The sequence below is a fragment of the Lissotriton vulgaris genome, chromosome 1_1 (genome assembly GCF_964263255.1).
Source record: "Lissotriton vulgaris chromosome 1_1, aLisVul1.2, whole genome shotgun sequence".
NCBI lineage: Eukaryota > Metazoa > Chordata > Amphibia > Caudata > Salamandridae > Lissotriton > Lissotriton vulgaris.
The window spans coordinates 2115465379-2115489086 of record NC_141685.1 but is presented as its reverse complement, the minus strand read 5'-3'; the positions used below and the strand labels follow the sequence as shown (position 1 = coordinate 2115489086).

At 46.1% G+C, this 23708-nt stretch overlaps 1 long non-coding RNA gene across 1 annotated transcript in view; it reads right to left on the bottom strand.

Annotated features, from left to right (window-relative positions):
* LOC147751682 (uncharacterized) overlaps positions 1-23708 on the bottom strand; it is a 165047-nt gene that overhangs the window by 56012 nt on the left and 85327 nt on the right. Inside the window, exon 2 of the long non-coding RNA XR_015295879.1 lies at positions 13264-13416. This is a non-coding gene — a long non-coding RNA (uncharacterized LOC147751682). The remainder of the gene's footprint in view (positions 1-13263; positions 13417-23708) is intronic.

Here is a 23708-nt window from a genome sequence, read left to right as displayed (position 1 = left end):
GTGGCACCTGATAGGTAAGTACCCTCTGGCTGTTACTGCAGGCCTTGCATTTCCCACATGGATATGAGCCATGCATGGCGTGCAGTTCCCCTTTGGACTTCTCCTTTGATAGATGGCTTGTGACCAGTCTGTCTTTCAATGATCTTATTCTTCTGAATGTTATCATTGGTTGTTTTTGCAGATCCTTCCCAATTATGGTATCTGATTGGAGGATCCCCCAATTTTTTGACATGATGGCTCTGACTTTATTCGTTGCCACCGAATAGTTTGTTATGAGTTTAATGATGCCGTTACCTCCTTTAGAAGTACCAGTCTTTTTATCCAGCAGTAGGGTTTGTCTTTCGACTTTTTTAGCTTTCTCTTCAGCCTGTTGGAGGACAGTTCTGGAGTAGCCGCGAGATTTGAAGCGTTTCACGCTTCTTTGTGCGGCCTCTGTGAAATCTCCTTCCAGGGAACTGTTGCGCTTTATCCTCAACAGTTCCCCATAGGGGATACTTTTAACTAAGGAGGTCGGATGGCTGCTGCGTCCGTGTAGGACAGAATTACCTGCCGTCTCCTTTCTATAAAGGGCGGTCTGAATGGTGCCTAAATCAACGAAAACCCTTAAGTCTAGAAAGTTGACCTCTTCCTTGCTCATGTTGTAGGTAAATTGTAGGTTAAGATCATTTTGATTTAGAACCCTGATGTACTCCTGTGCTGAGAGCTCAGACCCTCTCCAAATAAGGAAGAGGTCGTCGATGTACCTTCTCCAGCATATCACTCTATCGACCCATGGGGTTTTGTCATCTGCCCAGGCCACCTGCTTCTCCCACCAGCCTACGAAAAGGTTCGCATAGCTGGGGGCGAAGCAGGTGCCCATCGCAGTCCACCTAACCTGTCTATATCGTTGGTTCTGAAAGATAAAGATGTTATTGTTTAAACAGAAGGATATAAAGTCTAAAATCATTCTGCTGTGTTCCAGGTAGCGGGCGGGTCGTAGGTTCAAGAAAGTCTTAACTGCTGCAATCCCATCATGATGTCAAATGCTCGTATAGAGACTCGAAATATCCATAGTTATCATCACCAAGTAGTCTTCCCACTCCACGTCTTGTATTTGCCTGAGGAAGTCTTTAGTGTCCTTCGTATAGGAGCTCAACTGAGATACCCATGGGGCCAGAAATGAGTCAATAAACTTCAACATCTTTTCAGTTAATCCTCCGATGGATGACACGATTGGTCTCCCTGGTGGTTGAGTTGCATCCTTATGTATTTTCGGAAGGTGATAGAAACTAGGTAGTCTCGGCTGTTTATTCTGCAGGAATAGGTATTCCTCCCTTCCTAGTATTCCCTTCCCATACCAGTGTTCAACAAGGGAGTGATAGTTCCGAATACTTTCCTGATATTCATGTTCCGTAGTAGGCATGTAATTGTTACGGTCCTGTAATTGATGCAGGGATTCTTTACAGTAGTTGTCACGACTCTGGATAACAACGTTCCCGCCTTTATCCGAAGGCTTTATCATGATTGAGTTGCCTTGTTCCAGATTAGTTATGGCTTCTCTCTGTTTGAATGAAAGATTCCATTTGATGTTACCCTTGTCAGATTCTTCAAGTTTGGACAACTTCTGCAAGTCTTGATTAACCGCTTCTGAAAAAACATCCACTGCATCCATCGGTGTTTGGGGGAGGAAGCGAGAGGTTGACTTGAAAGCGCTAGATTCACCAATTTGGGTTATACCTATGGATGTGCCCCTCCCTATTACATCCACTGGTGGTGTGGTTTGGCTTCCACCTTCTTCCAATAGGTCTTCAAGTACAGCCAAACTTTCGAGATCACTTATGCTCATCTCTGTAGGATCTGAATGGGCTGCTGTGGAAAATAAGTAGTATTGATGTACATAGGCTACGTTCATTTCCCTTTTCCCACTCCCCTCCCTACACGCACCATGAATATTGTAAAGCATTGACTGCATCCCTCAGCCCGCAAAGGCCTGTACCCATGTGTACATGATAGCCATTTTAGGCACCTTGGCCTCTTGCCCACTCATTAGAATCACTGGCTTCCCTCCTGCGCGCATTTGAGCACACCCCCCCTCTCCCACTCTCACATGCATAGACCATGAAACCCAGCACTCTGCGCGACCCTGCTATGAAAGGCAACCCCCCCCCCCCATTTCCCTCTTGAAGAGGCATCCTTCGCCTCAGCTGACATAGCCCCCCCCAGTTGTATCTGACTGCCCCTGTTCTCTCATGTACAGGTCATAAGATCTCTCTCTCTCTCTCTCTCTCTCTGCGCGACTCTGGCCCTGCATGCACCCTGACCCACCCTCCTTCTCCTCGTATGAGCAAGTCATAAACCCTCTTCTTTCGCAAAGCCCTGTCCTTGAGAATCACGGCCGCGCCTGACCAGCACCTCCTTCCCTTCCATGAATGCCCCTTTATTGACAAGCCCTCCCTCCGCACTCGATTGTCCACGCAGGCATGAATACCACTCCTTTGATGACCCCTTCCCCCGAGTTCGGCTGACCACACATGTCCGAGGCCATCGCCTAAGCCAGGAGATACCATTTACTGCCCTTATTGTATGCCTAGCCACCCCACCCCCTGGGCTATGATCAGGCGCACACACCCTACGACACACTCAGCTGCATGATTGCCCTCCCCTCTTATCAGCAGGTCAAGGGTCCCCATTGTGAATGTATGTGGAATAGGATCATCACGAGGATTATAGGAATGTTTTCCTTTTACGACACTGACCTGATTGTATCATCAAATGTTCTGCAAATGTATAAAAGCCGGAGTCTCACGCTCACTTGTTAGAGCACCTCCCGAAAGACACTGTGTTTCGTGTCCGAAATGACTGGCTCTCCTCATGAGAAATAAACTCCGTTCTTGATTCCTGCTCCCAGCGCCCGTCTCTTTATTTTGGTAACTATTCAGAATGGGAACTAAGAGGCGGTTTGCGCCAGCAGCCTGGGCATCGATAGAATTATGGGCTCACCTTCAACAATTGGCGTCCCAACGCGGGGTCCATCAGTGACATAGGGTTCGGTAAGAGGGATCCAGACGAAGAAGTGAACGTCTAAAATGATCGGAGTATACCTGCCTTGAGAGGGCCCTAGCCCGGCTGCCGATCGACAGAACTTCACCAATTCTGAACGGACCTCTCTTGAGTGACCTATTGTCCTGACTGGAATCCCACAGGAATGCTACATGGAGTAAGAGAACGATCGGGCGCTGGAGGAGGGAGTCGAAGAACTATCCGTATGGTCCGGTCCGGGTAAGATTAAGTAGGGTGTTTTTACGCCTGATTGGTAGGGTGGCTCTGTCCACCTGATTGATTGATTGTTTGTATTGAAAACCGGTATTTGTATACTGGCATTGTTGGTATTGGTCCAGTTAGCTTTGAAGGCTACTTGACATATTGGTTCTCTTTTGAGAACGAGACATTCTCTGTTTGCAAACAGCGGCGAATAGGAACGTCGTCCCTCTTTTGCAGATAGAGAAGGGTAGGTAATGCAGACCTTTTGTCCCCGGTGTAATCCGTCATGCCTACTTTTCTCCCCACTGATTGTTTGAAGTCGATTAATAATCGATTGTTGCTCTTTGAGATCTTCCCTGTGCACAAACAGAGATGAATAGGAATATTCTGTTCCCTTTATGGATAGCGAAGGGCAGGTAATGCAGACATTTGTCCCCGTTGTAATCCGTCATGCCTGTTTTTCTCCCCACTGATTGGTTGGTTGCCTGGACATTGTTGTTCCAGGAATTGTTTCGTTTGAGGTATTTTCTATTTGCAAACAACGTGAAATAGAAACACTCTGTCTAGTCTTTGCAAGTAGAAAAGGGTAGGTTATGCCCCTTTGTGAATTCGTCAGTCCTACCCACTCCCCACTGGTTGGTGATTGTGGGGTAGCTCGCATGGTCCGCCCAGGAGACTACTCTTATGGAGGACATATGCTCTCTACTCATGGGCCATTTAATAGAAATAGACCGACTGGTCCGTCCAGGAGGCTACCCTAGTAAGTGGAAGTACATCGCTCGGTCTGTCCAGGATGATACCCTAATGAAGGAATATATGTTCCCCTTTTGATCGATAATCTCGTTCCACCCCGGACCATTTATTGGAGGGGACTCGTCTGGTCCGTCCAAACGTACCCCCCTAGTGAAAAGGACACATAAAAATATGAAGTGATCACCGTTCCCTACTAACAGAAAGCTTTAGCTCGAAACACGCTAAGGAAGAGAAAGAAAAATAAAAAGAAATCAGGCTAAGTCAGTAACCCCCTGATGAGCTTTTGACTTCACCAAAAATAAGAAACATTAGAAGTAGTTCATAATAAGAAATGTAAAATGGCAAAAAGATTCGATATCAGAACATAGCCACGAGGTAGCTAGGCTTCACTGCCTGTTCCTGTTCCCAACATGTCTGCCTCATTGCCCGCCCCGCCCAAATAACGGTCACATGAAATAGAAACAACTCAATAGGTACCTACCCCCATTCCGGAAGCTCCCGAAGTGCAACAGGTCCGCGGTTACGCCCATCCGGAAGGCGAGGCCTGGAGGCACGAGGGACTCGCCTGCCCACGGTCAGAAGGAGACGATGTTGGGCAGGCGGTCCAAAAGGAATGACAAGGACCTCTCCGTCTTCTCCCTTCTGCCACCCTGCAGGCCGCGGGGAGAGAGGGGGCTGTCTTGCCTCGGCCACCGACCACCCCTCTCTCTCACCCGATCCGGCTTTTTCCAAAGGCCGACGCCAAGGCAAGAACGGCGGCAAATCAAGTAGTCCCGCCAGATGCCAAATTCGCCGCCTGCCGCCGCCTTCATAGGTACAGGCGGTCCTGCCACATTTCGGGCTCCCTGGAGAATCAGGTAGTCCCGCCACATGTCAAAAGGGGAGGGGGGGAGGCTGTCTTGCCTCAGCCGCCGACCACCCCCCCCCATCATCAATGGCTGGCACGGCCGATGTCGAAAACGATGGAGCCGGGGAACGGCGCGGGGTCGCTGGAAGGGGGAGGTGCCGCGAACGACCCTCCCCCACCTCCCTCCAGGTGGAGGCTTCCAGCGACACCCCGACACTCTTCGCTTAAGGGTCAACATCAAAAAGAGGTCCTCTGCCCAGGACGGGCACACGCTCCATATCGCCTCTCCTCGACCATGAAGATTCTATAAGAGCCGGGGGGCCCCCGACCCTCTGCATGGGTGCCCCCGCCCCCTTCACTGGGAACCACGACATCGGTGCTACTCCTGCCGGCACCAGACTCGGATCGGAAATGGCTAAGATGCCGCCACGGCACAGGCTTGTTCAGTTCCGGAGGAGCACCAGAATGACCCGGTAGGAAAATTGTTGCCGCCCTTCCCACTCTTTGACTCATGGTCCATATTGTTAGACTGTTAACCACACTGCACGAGACTTTCTGAACTGCCAATGGAAAGTTCTGGGCCAACCTTGAGAGACTAGAGACACTCTGACTGTACTAGAACTTGCCTGACCCCACCCAAAATGGCGCCGACGCAAAATGTGACGTTTTTTAATGGACTTTGTTGCACCCTGATCGCGCAAGCTTTTTGCCCCGAGATATATATAACGTTTGGATAATGAAAGTAAATATGAAGGATATTGAGTATGTGCTTGAACAATGAATTGACTTAAGGGTGGGTACTGTTTATGAGCTGGGAAATGAATTGGTATAAATGAATGATCATTGGACGATGTATTTATGAACGTATTAAAGATGAATTACTGACATGCATCATGCTTGCTCTGTAGGAGAGTTTAATATGATTTTATTGCACTGCCGCACTTTATACAATGAACTGCCACCAGCTTCGTTCTTCCCATGCACAGTTCCAATCTGCTCCGTGGCTAGCCCACCGGGTTGTAGGCCTGTATTTATGTGTCAACCCTCTTTATTAAAGGTATTTTGGAAACGAAAGCATCGTTGTAACGGATTGCATTAATGAGTTTTGAATGTATTACTACTATGAGCAACGAGAAAGTATGATGAAGGCTAAAGGTTAAAAAGGACCCGATATTTAGCAGCCACACTATGTGTGACAGGCAGCCGGAAAGGTGCTTTAGAAGCCCTGAAACGACACCACAGAAATGCCACCTGACCGCCACCCTTGTACCCGATCAAAAGAGGTTACGACCAAGTAGCTCATGTCGCACAGATCGTCAACGATTATCTGTCTGACCTCTCTGGTCCATCTGGGCTTAAACGCCGTGATGGTAGGGAAATGCACTATGTGAAAATAGGTCGAGTATGTGGTAGGTAAAGCGTTTCCGGATTACTGCACGTTGATGAGGTTTTGAATGTTGCCCCCCCCACCCCTTCTTTTTCCTCCCTTCTGCAGGGCACGTCGGAACACTGGCTAATGTATGGATGAACGACGACCGAACCGCCGATGAGAGAAAAGAAAAAAAAAAAGGGGAATGTGAGCATGGTCCTTAGGACAAATAAAGGTTTTTAAAAAGACGTAGACTTAAACATGACTGTTCCTCCTTAGAGCATAGCAATGGGAGGATGGACTGACATAGAGACTGGACGGGTACTGAATGACAAAAATAAAATCGACTAGAAACGACGCGTTAGATGAAATGACTGGACGTTTTGACTAGGTAGGGAAAGGACAAAAGAAAAATTGTACGGGTAAGGGTTGCCACGGCACCATCCGCCTAGGAAGTTAGAAATGTTGCCGATGTTCAAAATGCACTACTCCCTTTCTCACACTCTTACAGATATAGCCAAGCTGTCCGACTGTTTTCCCGATCAATACTTGCCGTTGCCTCAGCCTGGAGCACTTCCCACCAAAGGAGGGAACAGGAAACTGGTTTAAGATCCAACCATGGGTAACTAGCATGACCAGGTTAATTTCCGATCAGCCAACGGAGGTGTGAGTATTGGTAATTGGGAACGCTCACAGGCGTGACAAACGAGAAGGAAAAGGGGGGAAAGGCAGAAAGAGCTAAGCACGTAGATAAATAGGATAGTAAAGATACGTAGGATATATATATAAAAATAGATGTTGTAGACTAACAATTGTTTTCTGTCTTGTTGTGAATGTCTTGTATATGTGTACTACATGTGCCGACTCCCCTGTCTGAGTTTGTGTGTGTGTGTAACGTACGAATATATGTCTCCCCTCTGTCTATATCTGCATGTTACCCGACCTTTGCTGTTCTGTGTTGTGAACGCACTAAATGACCTATTTTCGTACACGTCTCTCTCTCTCTCTCTCTCTCACCACCCCCTTATCTCTCTCTCTCACTCTCTCTCTCTCTTTACATGTCATACGTGTACCGAATGGCTCATTTAGATTGCGGACGACTCTCACTCTCTATGAGAGTCTCCCTATTTTCTCTCCATTCTTTTTGGTAAAATTTGTGCCCCACCGGCACCAGTCTGATTTGATACATATTGAACACGAAGGTGTTCAGCGAAATTGACCGAAACTAAAATGACTGTATCTCGCCATGTTACTACCTCTCCTTTCTGCAAAATGAATGAACTTGAATTGGCTGAGAAGGAAAGGACAGGTAAGACGACTGAGGTCCCCCAATTTGGCCTTTTTGTAGGGGAACTATATGTCAATGGCATCCTAATTTTTATTGTTAGAGACAAGCACCAAGGTTCAGATTGACCCCCAATGCCCAGATTGCCCCACCCCTTTGCACCCAAGCACGAATGCCCGAAGCGTCCCCGCCCCACTTGATCGACCCCAGCTACTGCCCCCGACATATATATAATGACCATGAGTAACTGCCGCCCCTCGAGAAAAACCTGTTTGACTCTGTCTTTCAATGATTGCACCCCTGCTCTGTTTTAAAGAGTTAGCCAGCTCTAAAGGGAAATGTAAGACTGTTAAGGCTCGAATTAGAAGGACGAGTCTCTCCTGAATGTTGTCAATCTTGGGGTTTTTGTTGAAATACGCAGGTGATAAGAGTCCGACCTCTGTCCATATATGTCATGAACGAACGCCGATTAGACTCGGTGCGAACGCAGTAGAAATACCCACCTACTTACTTCATGGTAATAGACTTCTGACTATGACCAATGAGCATAACGCCAGGTGCTAGGATTGCGAGTGGAATTCAAATGTAAAAATCTGTTCTCCTGCCAGTTCTCTAAAACTTGTTTTTACCCATTTAAAGATACTCAATCACCGGAGGAGAAGGGCCGGATGTGACGCACAGCGTGGCTGCAGATCATGGGACACATGCGACCTCAACCGAAGGTGGAGCCGCAGAACAACAAGAAACGGGACGAGGCAGCACTCTCAAAGGCGGTAAAGGAAAGAACGAAGGGCTGTCCTGAAGCTCTCTGTCCGCCAACCCACGTGTGCCTGGAGCCTCCATCCCTCTTTTCAAGCCCGATTGATGGGTCTGCTTGCTTGTTACCCATTGCTCCCTTGGTCCCTTTGGTGTGTCCCGGGAAAAATCTGCCCCCACTCCGCCCTCTCACTCCCATCGACTAACGAAACAGCACACCCTCTTTCCACGCGACTCTCTACTGAAAGGAAGAACAGCATCTAGATGGAAATAGGGTTACACCACGGAAATATAGGTGCCAAGCTTAAGGCGCCACTCAAAGGATTGGTTAGGGAACAGGACTGTGGTCTAACAGCAGAGGACTGACCGCACCCTGCAACGCGCAAGGATAGAACAGAGCTGGACCTATAGCTCCACCGCGGGTGCTCAACAGCGCCAACGAAAGGACACGGACTAGAGCCTACCAGTGATGGCTCACTGATAAAAGACACTGTGACGAAGAGATCTTGTATATTGAACTGAATTCCTCCCTTGACTACTTGGTCAAAAATGTTCATTGGTCTCATGTTTTTAAGTCAGAAACATTTATGCTATGTAGTGATTTGAAATGATAGGAACTCGACAAATGCCATCCCCTATGTGCTGCGTTCTGCCAAATACATCGACTGTCTATGATTGTATGACATATGTTAGTATTGACAAATGCAAATTCTTCGATCGCACCTGTTTATATGTACCTTCATCGACTGCAAAAATGAACTTTGCTATGTAAAAAGGGGCGACTGTGGAAAATAAGTAGTATTGATGTACATAGGCTACGTTCATTTCCCTTTTCCCACTCCCCTCCCTACACGCACCATGAATATTGTAAAGCATTGACTGCATCCCTCAGCCCGCAAAGGCCTGTACCCATGTGTACATGATAGCCATTTTAGGCACCTTGGCCTCTTGCCCACTCATTAGAATCACTGGCTTCCCTCCTGCGCGCATTTGAGCACACCCCCCCTCTCCCACTCTCACATGCATAGACCATGAAACCCAGCACTCTGCGCGACCCTGCTATGAAAGGCAACCCCCCCCCCATTTCCCTCTTGAAGAGGCATCCTTCGCCTCAGCTGACATAGCCCCCCCCAGTTGTATCTGACTGCCCCTGTTCTCTCATGTACAGGTCATAAGATCTCTCTCTCTCTCTCTCTCTCTCTGCGCGACTCTGGCCCTGCATGCACCCTGACCCACCCTCCTTCTCCTCGTATGAGCAAGTCATAAACCCTCTTCTTTCGCAAAGCCCTGTCCTTGAGAATCACGGCCGCGCCTGACCAGCACCTCCTTCCCTTCCATGAATGCCCCTTTATTGACAAGCCCTCCCTCCGCACTCGATTGTCCACGCAGGCATGAATACCACTCCTTTGATGACCCCTTCCCCCGAGTTCGGCTGACCACACATGTCCGAGGCCATCGCCTAAGCCAGGAGATACCATTTACTGCCCTTATTGTATGCCTAGCCACCCCACCCCCTGGGCTATGATCAGGCGCACACACCCTACGACACACTCAGCTGCATGATTGCCCTCCCCTCTTATCAGCAGGTCAAGGGTCCCCATTGTGAATGTATGTGGAATAGGATCATCACGAGGATTATAGGAATGTTTTCCTTTTACGACACTGACCTGATTGTATCATCAAATGTTCTGCAAATGTATAAAAGCCGGAGTCTCACGCTCACTTGTTAGAGCACCTCCCGAAAGACACTGTGTTTCGTGTCCGAAATGACTGGCTCTCCTCATGAGAAATAAACTCCGTTCTTGATTCCTGCTCCCAGCGCCCGTCTCTTTATTTTGGTAACTATTCAGAATGGGAACTAAGAGGCGGTTTGCGCCAGCAGCCTGGGCATCGATAGAATTATGGGCTCACCTTCAACACTGCACCAGCCTCCATGGGTGAACCATGTGTCTTGTCTTTAAGCGCCTTCTGTTTGAAATATTTCCAGAGTTTCAATTTCCGGATGAATAGAAACAGGTCTATTCGAGTCTGGGCATATTCATAACGGCCTGTTGGACAGAAAGTGAGTCCCAACTTTAGAACTTTCTCTTCATCTATTGTGAGGGTTCTTTGTGAGAGGTTGATTATATTCAAATCCTCCGTAAGTTCCTCTTGGTCCTGGCCTGCCGATTCCTCTGTTTTTTGGTGCCTCTCTCTGCGCCTCCTCCCTCCACGTCTCGTGATGCGTCTCCGCTTGCACTTGTGGTTTGTTCCGGAGGGCGTTTCTTCCAATCCCTCAGCCAGTTTTGGCGGATTAAGTCGCATTCCTCGTGAAAAGAAGGCGGCTCGCATATTTGCCCGCTCTGTTGACTTCTATTCTGTGTCTCGTCCTCAGACTGTTCTGCGCTTGTAACCTCGGACTCTGAGGTGTCACGTGATACTTGAGGCTTTTGTCGTCTCGCCCTCAGGTCCCGGCGTGGTGCGTCGTACTTGCGTGCAAATGTTAGTATCCTTCCTTGCTCGTAGTCACGAGCGTCGCGTTCGAACTTTTGCTGTTTCCTCAATTGGATCTTTTTTTCATAGCTAGTTAGCCTCTTTTTCATGGACTCCTTTTCTGTGTCCAATTGTCCCTGGTCCGTTAGTTCCACGATCTCCTTCTCCAGCGCTTCGATGTCCTGCAGTGCCTTCTCCCTATCTTTCCATGCAAATTTTATGAGGAGATTCAGCATTCCTTCCGAAGAGTGGGCTGTAAATTCAGCCCACTGGCTGAGTAGTTCGGGGTCAGGATTCTCGTAGGCTGGGATTGTATAAATACGGAGGTCGCGTGGGACCCTCTTTACCTCCACATAATGCTGCAGTGAAGTGGCCTCCCACCACTTTCTCGTTTCCCACTCGTAGAGTCTCTCAAGCTGTTGATATTTACTTCTGAGCGTGGATTGTGCTGTGTCAGCTGTCTGAGTTGCGTTCCGTGCCTGTGGCCCCGGTCGCCTTTTAAAAATGCCACTTGCCACCTCCCGGCGCGCTGTGTCGCTGAACATTGGATATATTGATGTAATTGTTTGAAAAAATCAACTGCGCATGCTACTTCACTCGTGCCAGCAAGTAAGGGGTAAGTCGGGTGTCTCCTACCTCACACAGTCCGTCTTGGTCGCTCAGGATGTAGTTTTCGATCCAAGCTTCTCAGGACTGGTTTCGGTGCTGCCGACTTCCCCTGGCGGTGCGTTCTCCTTCTCCTCCGCTTTCTTAGCTCCAAAGTCGCCACATGGAGACCGCACTCAGCCGAGTGGGTGCTGATATAAACGGCGGCGTGCCGCTTAATATATTCGAGCTCCGCAGGCTGGAAACCGGCAAAAAATCAGCACTCACAGCAGTATAAACCAGGTTCGGTTTATTTGCGCACAAATCAAATAGAGCAGACGCGTTTCAGCACTTGCCTTCGTCAGTGTCAGCTGGCGACGGCAAGGTGGAAGTAAAATAAGGCATTAACAATTGAAAGTAAAAGCGGACAATTATCACAATCATAAGCGCCATCTTTGAATGGTGAAATAACGCAAATAACGAAAGAAACAAAAATAATTTCATAGCAATGCTCATAATGCTGAACAAATCATGCAATCCTATTCAGTGAGATTTAAATTAGGTTATCAAATGTCGACATTAAGCCCTGGATGGGCTAATTCATGTGGCTTAGAATTAAACCTTATTTCCTTAAATCAGCATCGGTCACATTGCACAACCAATCAATATACTACATTGGTAAGAAGTTTGGAAGAAATTTAACCAATAAACCTCAGATGAAAAAAATATCTATGTGGGCAGTACCGGCGCACAGGTGCATGTGAGAATACTGCAGCACCTCAGGGCCATTGTAAACCACGACGGCGCATATCCAGTGGCGTGTCATTTCAACATCAGGCATAATAGGGATTTATCATGTCTCACCTATTTTGTCATTGACGCCGTGGCCCCCCCTCAAACGAGGAGGTGACCGCGAGAAATTACTGCGCCGGTTGGAAACCCAATATATCATCAAACTCGACAGCAAACAACCCAACGGGTTGAATGCAACGGAGGATCTTCATAATTTCCTTTAGGGACATTCAATTGTCAATGTTTCTCTGCACAATAATGTACATAGTGGGTACAACGTGAGCACAATTGTAGATAGTATGTAAATACATGAAATCCTGTTAAACAGCACCTATTATTAGGTATCTTGTAGTCTGATTTCTGTACAGTTCTGGTTGTTTTTGTCTTTTAGACAGTTCAGTTTTCCTTTTAAAACAAACACATGGATTCTCTTTTTTTGGGTGATTTTTTTTCAACACTTGGTATCGACTCATGCACTTTGAACATAATTCTCTTGTGGGGTTACACAACCCTTTGGCGCAGATAGTTCCCATGTAATCATGATTTGAGTCTCACAAATAATGTATATATGTACATATACTGTGGCGCATATGGTGAATGGCGATCATATTTTGTGGTATTATTGTATCATACACGTAGGTGCTGGTTTTGGTGTTTAAAGTCATTATGTGTACAGGTTATTAACTACTTAGCATAGTACAATATTGGGATGTAAGTTTCAACAGTTTAAATTGCAATGACACATTTCCTTTTGAGGTTGCATACCTTGCATATCGGAATGGTGTATATCTTTGGATTCAGTCCTACCATGATATATATGATCTTCACGCATTCATGCGGTCATTTTTAAATTTGGTTGTATCAAATAACAGTCTACAGAATGAGTCTGCATACAAATCATAACTCATCTCTAATACGACCAACGACGAGCATTTATATTGCATATGTGTCAAAGCAAACTATTTTAATGAATATTCACGCATTCATGCGGTTATGTACAATGTTTAACTTTTAAGTTACATAGTAATTCATGCAAATAGGGTAAATGATACAATGCTTGTATTATTAGTTTGCTTTGCAACACTGTTACAACCATAAGAGGTTACCATGCACTGTGCCTTTAATCAAATTGAGGTTGTTTTAAATTTTTACCATGTGACTCACGTTTGGAGGTGGGACCCGGATGGGTGTGTCTCCACTGCAAAGAATATAAAAAAAAGTTTCCACTCTGTGCAATGTGGTGTGTGAACAAGACTACATCGTTAGTCGAAACGTTGCATCTTTTGGAAGGCACAGGAACTGAATAAAACATCTTGCCTGGAAAAAAAAAAAAAAAAGGTGGTGTGTGAACAAGACTACATCGTTAGTCGAAACGTTGCATCTTTTGGAAGGCACAGGAACTGAATAAAACATCTTGCCTGGAAACACGTGGGGTCTGTCTCTTCTCTCGCCGCTCTGTAGTGGAGGTTTGAAGATTTTTGCAGATATATATATATATATATATATTCAATGAAAAAACCATTGGTTTTAGGCCATATATAGTTAGGGATTTGCATTTACAAAACCTTATTTTACTCGCATAAAACCATTGAAATTCCATATATAGTTATAAGCGCTAACTATATATCGCGCACCCGCAATCCACTGCTGATGATGTCACATATTACATCATTCATGACATGGTTAGTGACATCACTGATGACATCACTGATGACAACATCCAGTGACTGTATGTTTCTGTAAAGTTAAAATATGTTTTACATATTGAAGAATGAGTGGATGTATAAGTGTCTGGATGAAGGATTTACTAGGTGCATGACTGACTGATTGAGTGAGTGATTAAATGTGTCTCACTGAGTGCATGGGTTAGTGACTAAACTGTTTTAATTTGTGCATCATTATATCTGTTGTTCTACAAACTGCTGCATATGTTGATCAGTAGCTATATGAGTAACTGTATGGGTTATTGATTGGTTGTCCAAGTATTTGTATGGGAGACTGAGTGTGTGTGTATGGGTGGCTGGGAGGTGTGTGACTCTGTACATAGATGTGTGAGTAGTTAATTCACTATATGTATAGATTCAAAAGTGCATGTGCAAACAGCTGTATGGGCGGTTGACTGTGTGCATGAGTGTATTGGTGAGTGAATGGATATCTCAGTGCTACATGTCAAAGTAAGTACATATGTAAAACACAGTACATGTGAGAGTTGACATATATAAATAACTGTGCATAAGAGCCAGTGAATGTGTGAGTGGCTGTATGGATCATTGTGAACTTGTATCAGGGATTGTATAATAGAGTAAATATGTGTTAGTATATGTTTGAATAAGTAAAGTTTGTATAACTGTATAGTTGAGGAAATGGAGGTGTGATTGATTCTTTGCATGACTGACTAGGTGTGTGAGTAACTCCATGGATGAGTGACAGTCCGTGAGTGTCTGTTTACACTGATTGTATCTAAGGTTATATTAGAGTCTGAAGAGGTTCATCGTATTATCACATGAATGATATCATCAGTGATGTTATCAGTCATGTCAAATTAGATGTTTTCAGTGATGTCATCAGTGATGTCATTTGAGATGTCATCAGTGATGTCATCAGTGATGTCACTAACCATGTCATGAATGATGTAATATGTGACATCATCAGCAGTGGATTGCGGGTGCGCGATATATAGTTAGCGCTTATAACTATATATGGAATTTCAATGGTTTAATGCGAGTAAAATAAGGTTTTGTAAATGCAAATCCCTAACTATATATGGCCTAAAACCAATGGTTTTTTCATTGAATTTTCAAGGTTTTGTAAATGCAAATTCCTACCTATATATCCACTATAACCTATGGTTTTTTCTATGAATTTCATTGGTTTTTTAATAGCAAATATGAAAAGCTTTAAAATGTCAAGTACGTGATAGATAAAAACATTTTCGTATTTATGCACGCTGATGTGCTTTGAATGCTGCACCCCTCCCCTCTTTTGTCTTAGTAGTACTCTCTCTTTGCAGATAGTGAACGGTAGTTAACGCAAGCCTTTGCCCCCGTTGTAATCCGTCGTGCCTGCTTGTCTCTCCATTTGATTGATTGTTGTCCAAGCATTTACTGTTTTAGAATTGGTTCTCTTTGGATCATTCTCTATTTACAAACAAGCACAAAGTCGCAATACTCTGTTTAGTCTTTGCAGATAGTGAAAAATCGTGTAAAAAAATAAAAGTAATCGAGCAAAATCAGTAGGCCACTAATTGGATCTCTTTTTGACCTCGCTAAAATAGAAATATTAGGAACAACCCTTCATGAGAAATACGAAAATAGTGAGATAAACTGAGCTCCACACCATGAGGGCTGCAAGACAGCTCGACTCCGTCACCCACCCCGCCCAAAATAACGACAAACCCTATGCAAATATTATAAATATAGACAACACACCAGCAAAGAAACAGGGTAAAACATTTTATTAAAAAACTATTTACATAACGTTGGTTTATAAGATGATGTCAGTAGTGGACCGATGTGTGAATAGATCGAAAGCAGCACAAGGCTCCAAGATCCGGATGGCAAGCTCCTGGATGTTGGGTGCCATAGTTTAGAGTTCTGAATTTGAACCTTTTTCAATGCCTGTGCTTTGTTGAATCAAAATGGCGGCTTGACACAAAGCTGACTCAAGCGTTGCTACTGATGCTATGCAGACCAAAACTGGTTTTCAGTTTGTACATTTTTCTAGATTTTTCAATCCAAGTTTGGTTGACTTTGTAGAACGATGGCTTCAAATTTTCAACATACGGTGTGGTGGCGCTGACTGGGAGGGGGCGCTTCGCTCCTGCCCCCTCCCCAAGTAAGATTTTCATACGTGAAAGTACGTTAATGGTTTTGGTCCCTGAGATGCTTCGATGTCACTGCCATTCTCAAATAGCATAAGTTCTGGATGTTGGGTGCCATAGTTAAGAGTTCTGAGCAGTGCTTGTAACACTGTCTGAAGCTTATTTCCACCTACTGCAGCTTCACTATTCTCAAAGTAAGTGAGTGTCGTTTGTGGACCTGACTGCATTAGAAAACAATGTGATATGTTAGCTTCCTAAACAGCTTGACGGAGGCCCCTGAGGGGCGGTGTGATGGCCATGGACTCGGAGAAGACGCTTGGCTCCGACACCCTCCCCAAGTCTTATAGCACTGTTGTAGCCTGAGATCGCCCCCGACATAGGCGGCCGGCTCCCGGGGTCCGGCGGAACTTTTTGCCTTTTGATGACTCTTCAATTCTGGACCTTGTCCCACAATCCGTTTGACCTGAAGACAAGCTGTAGTGGGGCGCCCCTTTACCGTTTTAGTTGCCATTCCGCCCGCTTCTGCTACACTGTGCCTCTTCCGCCATTCAGCTGTTTACCGCCCGCTCTTGCGACTACAGCGTCTCGCTCACCATGTAGTTGAGTTGCTCCCGCTCTTGTGGTGCAGCGATAGGCGGCTGCCACAGGACTCTCAAAATGGCGGCCGGCTCTTCGGTTTTGGGCCTGGTCCACTAAAATGGCCCTGGGACACCTTGGAACTCGGACGCTTCCCTGATAGGGCTTGGGTCCCATTCTCGAAAAGCGTCCCCTCAGCCGTGAAGATTCTACAAAAGTCTTGGGGGCCTCCGACTCCCGCAGGCTTCTGGTGGGGAGCGGCTGCCATGATTGCTCGTGGAATGGCCACGACGGAGCTACGAGATGGTAGTGGTCTCATGCTGACGCCAGCTTTAGTCTGAAACATCCAGAAACACTGTAGACTACCAATTCGATCAGTTCCGGTAGCGCCCCAACATGACCCGGAAGAGAAGAACTTGCCCTCCCCTCTTTGACTGATGGTTCTTGTTGCCTGTCCCCTCTGTTGTCATTTAACAGAACTTTTTGGACTGCTGAAAGGGGTTGTGTTCTGAACGCTGGTTGGTGGAGACATTTTGACTATATTCTTGACCTACGTTGTCGCGTAATGCGTTATATGACACGCCGCGTTAGCGCACCCGGAAGTGATCCGAGGCGCGGCGCGCAGCGCGTAACGTAAGCATAACAGGTCATGTGACTTGTTAATAAAACTTTTCATTGGTTCATTTTACTTTTGTTAATTTAATGATGAAAAGCTTGGTCATATGACCTAAAAATTACGCTTTTTATTGTTTTCGAATATTTTTTTTTTTCAAACATATGTTATAATATTCCAGGCTAATGTACTTTGCCGGAAAATTTACAACTGTCTTGCAAGTAAAATATATTCCTTTTTCAAGAAAAAGGGCGTTTCTTCCTTCCATGACGGAACCGTTGAGTAAAAGAGATTCGGCCTGCTGTCTTAGTCGCCGATACGCCTGATTATCAGATTCTTATCGATCACTTTATGTTGCAGACATGAAAAACACAACTGCCCTTGACCATTTATCTTTACTGCGTTCCTACATATCATACCTTTTATCCGTCATGTAATTGGACTGCTTTATTTCACTTGCCTTTTACTGATTCGAAAACAGTGACTAAAAGTAAAAACTTTACCAATGTAAATACTACTACCGTGTTTTGTTTTAAAAACCTTTATTGTGAAAATGTCAGTATACAAATACGGGCCTATAACCACGTGGGCCGGCCACGGAGCAAACTGAAATCGTATATGATGAGGAGACATTTACACTGTAGAGGAACGTAACGAGCGGGCCATTAGGTTGCAAGAACTAAGGTGTCTAACAGTTGCGGAATCGGTGGACATACATTTTGTAATTAAAATAGGACAGGGCCACTTACAATAACATTTTCTAGATATACATTTGCGGGCAAGGAGTTACGAGTCCCATTTATACCGGCGCCATTTTGGGCGAGGCCGGGCAGGTCCAAGATATAGTCAAAATGTCTCCACCAACCATCGGCCAGACCAGAACCCCTTTCGGCCCTTTATGCTACAAGATGGTGTCTTCCATTCAGAAAATATTGTTGGCAGCATTTTGAAAGGAAACAGAAACAGCCGTTCTCCTAGTGAGTTTCACATTGTTACATTTAGGAAGAATGTTGAAGAGTAGTATGTGGAAAATCTGAAGCCATTTTTCTACAAACTCTTAATCAGACTTGGATGGAAAAAAAAAACATGAAGAATGTACAAACTGAAAACCAATTTTTGTCTGTATAGCATCAACAGTAACGCTTGAGTCAGCTTTGTGTCAAGCCGCCATTTTCATTCAATCAATAGCGTCCCCCTGCACACATTCAGGGACCTGGTCGTGTCTTCAGATGAAACGGATTGTAGGAAAAGAAGCAGAAAGGAAAAGGCAAAAAGTTCCGCCGGACCTCGGGAGCCGGCCGCCTATGTCATGTGCGACCTTTGGCCACACAAGGGCAATAGTGAAGCTGCAGCAGATGCAAATAAGCTTCAGACAATCTTACAAGCACTGCTCAGAAATCTCAACTGAGGCACTCAACATCCAGGACTTGCCATTCGAATCTTGGCGCCTTGTGCTGGTTCCGACCTATTCACACATCGGTCCTGGATCTCGGCGCGTTCGACTCACTGTACCGCAACAGTGACCGCAATTCAGCTGGACAAGCCGCCATTTTCATTCACTCAATAGCGTCCCCCTACACACATTCAGGGACCTGGTCGTGTCTTCAGATGAAACGGATTGTAGGAAAAGAAGCAGAAAGGAAAAGGAAAAAAGTTCCGCTGAACACCACCTTGGGCAATAGTGAAGCTGCAAAAGGTGCAAATAAGCTTCAGACAGTCTTCAACTTACTCTGATTCTTATAATAAACTTCAAATAGTCTTACAAGCACTGCTCAGAACTCTCAACTGAGGCACTCAACATCCAGGACTTGCCGTTCGGATCTTGGCGCCTTGTGCTGGTTCCGACCTATTCACACATCGGTCCACTACTGACATCACCTCATAAGCCAACGGGGCACCCCACGCCGACTTTCGGCGCAGCATTGTAGGATGGCCACACCAGTGCAGCAACTTGCTGGACACAACATCGGGGCCATCCAGATCTCGGCGCGTTCGACTCACTGTACCGCAACAGTGACCGCAACTCAGCTGGACACGCCGTCTTTCGGCGCAGCATTGTAGGATGGCCACACCAGTGCGGCAATTTGCTGGACACCACCTCGGTGCCATCCGGATCTCGGCGCGTTCGAGTCACTGTACCGCAACAGTGACCGCAATTCAGCTGGACACGCCGTCTTTCGGCGCAGCATTGTAGGATGGCAACACCAGTGCGGCAATTTGCTGGACACCACCTCGGTGCCATCCGGATCTCGGCGCGTTCGAGTCACTGTACCGCAACAGTGACCGCAACTCAGCTGGACACGCCGTCTTTCGGCGCAGCATTGTAGGATGGCCACACCAGTGCGGCAATTTGCTGGACACCACCTCGGTGCCATCCGGATCTCTGCGCGTTGTGCTGCCTTCGGCCTATTCGCACATCGGTCCGCTACTGACGCCGCCTCACGTGCCAACGGATTTTCTACGCTTTTTGTAGCCCTATGCCGCATAACAGGTCATGTGACTTGTTTATAAAACTTTTCATTGGTTCATTTTACTTTTGGTTTCCTAAAGATGGAAGGCTTGGTCATATGACCTAAAAATAACACTTTTCATTGGTTTAGAACATTTTTTTTTCCCAAACGATGAAAGCCCCACCTTGTTTCTGGATCATTCAGACTGAAGCTGGCGTCAGCATGAGAGCACCACCATCTCGTGGCTCCGTCGTGGTCATTCCGCGAGCAATCATGGCAGCCGCTCCCCACCGGAAGCCTGCGGGAGTCGGGGGCCCCCAAAACTTTTGTAGAATCTTCACGGCTGAGGGGACGCTTTTCGAGAATGGAGCCCAAGCCCTAGCAGGCAAGCGTCCGAGTTCCAAGGTGTCCCAGGGCCATTTCAGTGGACCAGGCCCAAAACCGAGGAGCCGTCCGCCATTTTAAGAGCCATGTGGCAGCCGCCTATCGCTGCACTGCAAGAGTGGAAGCAACTCAACAACATGGTGAGCGAGACGCTGTAGCCGCAAAAGCGAGCGCAACTCAGCTAGATGGCCGCCACCTGGGGAGGCCCGTTCACGCCGTCTCCCCCACCCCCGGGCCGCCGCACGCCAATTTTCGGAGCAGCATTGTAGGATACCAAAACCAGTGCGGCAGTTTACTGGACATCACCTGGGTGCCTGTCGTACATGTTGTGTCAGCCATGTGACACTGGACACAGTCCCATCAACATCTCAACGCGTTCTGCTGCCTTGGGACTATTCGCACAACAGACCGCTACTGACGAGGCCTCCCCCCGCACCACCCGGGACGCCCCACGCTGTTTTTCTGTGCTGCATTGTAGGATCCCAAAACCAGTGCGGCACCCAGGCGACATCACCTGGGTGCCGTCCAGAACTCTGCACGTTGTGCTGCCTTGGGACTATTCGCACAAAAGACAGCTTCTAACCATTGTTGCTTTTTGTGTTGAAAAATGTTTAAATGTTTTTAGTTTTTGTTCCGTTCGTTATAGTTAATAGTTAATAAAGTTTTATAATCTTACTTTGTTGGAGTGTTATCTATTTTTTTTAAAACGGGTGAATGGGGCCTTGAATCGGGTTATTGTCATGTGTGGGCTTTGGAAGTGCGCTGCTGCAGGATCGGACATTTCAAACTCAAATGCACGTTCTTTTTCTTACCTTTCCGAAGCATGGAGCGCAATAGCAGGCAGAGAAAGGGTGATGCACGTGTTGAACACTACCTGACCTGGCAAGTTGCTGGCAGTGCCCCCCCGCCCGCTCCTGAAAGAGGGCACACACACACCGCCGCCCCGAGTACTTCACAAATCTTTAAAAGACCATGCGCTTGTTCATGAGGCTTAAATGGTTTATCACCTCTTCTAGAACCCCTGCATCGACCCTCTGACGTTTCCTGGAAAAATTACCATGTAACACAATACCAAGCCCTGTCAGCTGAAACCCCCAAGGAATCGTGGGGCATATTATCAAGGGGGTTTATCTCCGCTTTTTTGGCTTTAAAAGCCAAGAAAGCGGAGATAAAAATATCTCCCTATTACCAAGCTGTCGCTAACACCAGTTAGTGACAGCTAAAAGGAGATAGCGACCATCTTGGGCCCCGCTTTGCATGTCAGTGATACTTATCACTAATGACATGCAAAGCGGGCGTGCCAAGATGTTAGCGACTGGAAACAGTCCCTAACATCGCTATCTCCTATTACCAACTTTTGGAGATATTCGCGCTAAGCGCGAATATCTCCAAAATCTAACACCTGCCCTGAGCAGTTCTTAGCCATGTTATCCAATGGGAGGTGGATAACATGGCTAAGAGCATTTGCTCGATAATACATGAATATTGCTGACTTTTCTGCGATAATAGCAAGGTTTATCTGCGATAAAAATCGCCGATGTGCGGCGATAATTTTTGTCTCTAAACAAATAAGAGACAAAAATTATCGCTAGTTGTTCGTAATATGCCCCCGAGTTTTTGCTTGCAGAAATCGGGAGGCGGGAGACTAGCACTGAAATCAGTAGTCACACGCCTGAATCGGGAGGGTTGGCATGTCTGAATTCTCTACAGCTGGGGCCATAAACTACATCCGCAGGGGTAGGTGATAGCCTAGGTCCGGCCTGGACAATCGGACACAGAGGAAGAGGAGTGTCAGAGGGTGCGGTAGTGAATAGGGTGAAAGAGAGGTGTCGGGAGGGCACAGGGTGTGATTCTCAGAGAAGAGCAGCACAGATGGGGGGAAGTATATGGCCCATGCATGAGAGACAGAGCGGGGATGACCAGTGCGTGGGGGAGATGCTTGCGAGGGTGGGAAGCCATGCTGAGGATCGGCGGCGTGCAGAGAGTGGGCCTGGTCAAGGCATCTAAAATGGCTGCCGTGCACGACAAAATTGTGGCATTGGACAAAAAGGCAAGATGGCGCAGACAATGTTTTTCAATAAGGATTCATTTATAACAAAATATTTACTCGCAGTGACAAAATGGTGGTCAACACTTCCTGATTTCCATCGAATCGAACGTTAACAAACGTCACGCAGCAAAAAAAAGCTCACGCACAGAGCAGTTTTTAACCATGTTATCCAATGGAAGGTGGATAACACGGCTAAGAGCATTTGCTGGATAATGCATGAATATCGCTGACTTTTCAACGATACTCATGCATTGTGGCCGATGTGCGGCGATAATTTTTATCTCTAAACAATTAAAACGAAGCACAAAATGGCGAATTCCCGTTTCGCTACCAGTTTGCGGCCCAGTTCGCGGCCCGTGAAGCGCTTCTACCGTGAAAAATCATTTTTTTTTTCTTTTCCCCACGGGACCCTTTAATAACCCCAACAACATTCCTAGGGGGTCAAGAGGGGGATACCTTGCCCCCTTTCATTAAATTCCCCTTTCGTTTTTCACCTCTTCTTCTCTCTCGATCCTACCGAGAGACAAGATGGCGGCCGCTCCGGACTGTTTAGAATGTTGACAGACACCGGAGAGCCAATCAGCTTTCTGCACGCAAAGTTCTGAAACGCGAAAAGTAAGCGGACCGGATCGCTGCCCGGAGCGCTGTTACAGATATATATCTTGATTTAAACGTTAATTTCTCAAAATCCACTGAAGCACATATATTGAGACCTAGCAAAGGCACATCGGGCTAACAGTCCCTACAATTTTGCCAAGTTTCGTGCAAATCCATTCAGCCGTTCGAGCTAAAAGTGAGTCCAACCGCCCTATGGAAAACTCAATGCAAAAAACGCGTTTTGGGACCCCCCTTTTTTCTCAGCCCCCCCTTGACGAAACCCCACCAAATTTTCAGGGGCTGCTCAGAAACAAAATGTGCCATTTTCCTGAAAATTTCAGCCGATTCCGTCCACAAACGCCAAAGTTATTAGACATAGAATTTCCAGAAATCCCATAGGGAAAAAATCCTAACTATATATACCTACTGGCGATAGCCAGTAGGTAATATATATATATATATATATATATTCACTGAAAAAACCATAGGTTTCACACCAGTTATAGTTAGGAATTAGCATTAAAAAAACCTATTAAATTCACTGAAAAAACCATAGGTTTCACACCAGTTATAGTTACCTGGAAATTTTACTGACATAAAACCATTGAAATTCCACGTTATAGTTAGTTGGACTCACTATAACTTGCGCGTGTAATGCACTGCTGATGACGTCACATATTACATCACTCATGACATGGTCAGTGACATCACTCATGACATCACTGATGACACCATCCAGTGAATGTGTGTCTCTCTAAAAATAAATATGTTTTATATATGTATATGTAAAGGTCGATGGAAGAATAAATGTTTAAATAAGTGTCTTAATGGATGTTTTTTTTTTTAAATGATTGGTTAACTTGCTTATTAAGTGTATCTTAGTGAATACATATATTAGCGAGTATTGTTTAAATATTTAAATGTTTGTATCAGTGTTTCACTTTGTGTATAAGTGGCTGCATGGGTTGGTGAGTAGCTACATGTGTGTGTATATGTGTTATTAGATTTTTTTTTAGTATCAGTATGAGTGTCTGTATGGTTTGGTGGGAGTGTTACTTAGCACATAGATGCATCAATGACTAACTCACAGTTTGTATGTGTTTTGAAGACAGCATATGT